Genomic DNA, 2,500 nt, shown 5'->3' with positions numbered 1-2,500 from the left:
AAATTTGACGATCGATTTGCACGTCAGAATCGCTACGGTCCTCCACCAGAGTTTCCTCTGGCTTCAACCTCTTCAGGCATAGTTCACCATCTTTCGGGTCCCAACGCGAACGCTCTCGCTCGACCTCTCCGGCAAAGCGGACGAGATCGGCCGGTGATGCGGCCGCCGCGAACGACGACGTCTCACCTCCGCCGGACCGCGCCGACATTCACTTTCACTGCGCCCATGGGTTTCGTACTGCCCCGTGGCTCGCGCTCACGTTAGACTCCTTGGTCCGTGTTTCAAGACGGGTCGGGAAGGTGGCTGACTTCAGCCGCGGACCCCGTGCGCCTCGCGAAACGACACCGGAAGCGCGACCGAGACGAAGAGGCTGGGCACTGAGAACAGTCCCCGACCCACGACGCCCCAGCCGGCACCGGGCGCTCGGCCCCGAAGGGCAGACGCGGCGATCTCTCCTCGCCCGAACGGCGGGCCGACGGACACGCGCGCCTATAGTACCCGACCGAGGCCGGGTTACCTTGCGCGCGGCCTTCTCGCTGCCGTCCAGACGGTCGCGGCCTTCGCCCGGCGCTAGTGCGCTGGTCCCCGATCGGGCGGCGCCGCCGGCGGCCCGTGAGGGTCCGCACGACAACGTCGCCGACAGGGGGCCGGCTGAAAGCGACCGGGCGACCCGACAGGCCCTCCCGTTTGCCTCTCGACGGTTTCACGTACTCTTTAACTCTCTCTTCAAAGTGCTTTTCAACTTTCCCTCACGGTACTTGTTCGCTATCGGTCTCGTGACCGTATTTAGCCTTAGATGGAGTTTACCACCCGCTTTGGGCTGCATTCCCAAACAACCCGACTCTGGGAAGACGCCGTAGCGCGCCCGCCTGCACTCCAAAAGCGCGCGGATTCGGCGATGGGCACATCCCGCTTCACTCGCCGTTACTGAGGGAATCCTCGTTAGTTTCTTTTCCTCCGCTTAGTAATATGCTTAAATTCAGCGGGTAGCCTCGTCCGACCTCAGGCCGAAAGTAAGGACCGGGACTATTCTTCCCGTTCCGCGCTCGCCGTCGGCGCCGCGCGCCGCCGCGCACCTCGATTCCCGCCCTTGAGCCGCCAGCCGTTGGCCTCTTCGAGGTCGACTCGCCGCCGCCGCGCGGGATTCTGGTCGCGATCGTCGCGCATCGTGCCGTGCTGTCTTGAGCGGGACGGGCGCTCGCGCGTCCGACGCCGCAGCAGCCGCGCGGAGAAATCCCCGCGCGGAACGTTTGCAACGCGACCCTGAGGCGGGCGCGGCCCCGGGATTGACCCGAGGCCGCAATTTGCGTTCAGAACGTCGATGCTCAATGTGTCCTGCAATTCACACTAATTCACGCAGCTAGCTGCGTCCTTCATCGACTCACGAGCCGAGTGATCCACCGCCAAGAGCCATCCACGATTGTTTCGCTCGCACAGTGCCTCGCACTAAAGGGTGACAAAATATACCGCGCCGAGCGGTCGGCCAGGCCGACGCTTGAAGCCGGAGCGCGCGGCACCGCGGCACTCGACGCGCAAACATTACCGGGTGACCGAATCGCCGGCCGGCGCGCCGCTCCTCGCGGGTCGGGCGCCGGGTAGCAAAAACTTTTTCTCTCGCTTGTCCGAGTTTCGCGTTCGCCGAAGCGTTTGCGAGACCGTTAATGATCCTTCCGCAGGTTCACCTACGGAAACCTTGTTACGACTTTTACTTCCTCTAAATGATCAAGTTAGATCGTCTTCTCGGACGCCGGCTCGACCGTTGCCGGCCGCGCCAGGTCCAATCGGAGGACCTCACTAAACCATTCAATCGGTAGTAGCGACGGGCGGTGTGTACAAAGGGCAGGGACGTAATCAACGCGAGCTAATGACTCGCGCTTACTGGGAATTCCTCGTTCAAGGGAAATAATTGCAATTCCCTATCCCTAGCACGACCGGGGTTCAGCGGGTTACCCAGACCTGTCGGCCAAGGCGAGCACATGCTTATCCGGTCAGTGTAGCGCGCGTGCGGCCCCGAACATCTAAGGGCATCACAGACCTGTTATTGCTCAATCTCGTGTGGCTAAACGCCACTAGTCCCTCTAAGAAGTTAGACGCCGACCGATTGGGTCGCGTAACTAGTTAGCAAGCCAGAGTCTCGTTCGTTATCGGAATTAACCAGACAAATCGCTCCACCAACTAAGAACGGCCATGCACCACCACCCACAGAATCAAGAAAGAGCTCTCAATCTGTCAATCCTCACTGTGTCCGGGCCGGGTGAGATTTCCCGTGTTGAGTCAAATTAAGCCGCAGGCTCCACTCCTGGTGGTGCCCTTCCGTCAATTCCTTTAAGTTTCAGCTTTGCAACCATACTTCCCCCGGAACCCAAAGACTTTGGTTTCCCGCAAGCTGCCGGAGAGGTCGTAAAACTAACGCCCCCCGATCGCTAGTTGGCATCGTTTATAGTCAGAACTAGGACGGTATCTGATCGTCTTCGAACCTCTGACTTTCGCTCTTGATTAA

The 2,500-nt window shown here is 60.4% G+C and overlaps 3 non-coding genes across 3 annotated transcripts in view; all 3 read right to left on the bottom strand.

Annotated features, from left to right (window-relative positions):
- LOC146142717 (large subunit ribosomal RNA) overlaps positions 1–1,010 on the bottom strand; it is a 3,573-nt gene extending 2,563 nt beyond the window's left edge. The window contains exon 1 of the ribosomal RNA XR_014501067.1: positions 1–1,010. This exon is cut by the window's left edge and continues 2,563 nt beyond it. This is a non-coding gene — a ribosomal RNA (large subunit ribosomal RNA).
- Positions 1,011–1,258: 248 nt separating this feature from the next.
- LOC146142716 (5.8S ribosomal RNA) lies at positions 1,259–1,412 on the bottom strand. Its single transcript, XR_014499911.1, has one exon. It is a non-coding gene; the product is annotated as a 5.8S ribosomal RNA (ribosomal RNA).
- A 247-nt stretch (positions 1,413–1,659) lies between these two features.
- The window catches only part of LOC146142715 (small subunit ribosomal RNA), a 1,811-nt gene continuing 970 nt past the window's right edge, over positions 1,660–2,500 (bottom strand). Inside the window, exon 1 of the ribosomal RNA XR_014500757.1 lies at positions 1,660–2,500. This exon is cut by the window's right edge and continues 970 nt beyond it. This is a non-coding gene — a ribosomal RNA (small subunit ribosomal RNA).

Source organism: Ascidiella aspersa, chromosome 5, assembly GCF_963924565.1.
Source record: "Ascidiella aspersa chromosome 5, kaAscAspe10.2, whole genome shotgun sequence".
Classification (NCBI taxonomy): domain Eukaryota; kingdom Metazoa; phylum Chordata; class Ascidiacea; order Phlebobranchia; family Ascidiidae; genus Ascidiella; species Ascidiella aspersa.
This window is presented reverse-complemented; position numbering and strand designations above follow the sequence as displayed.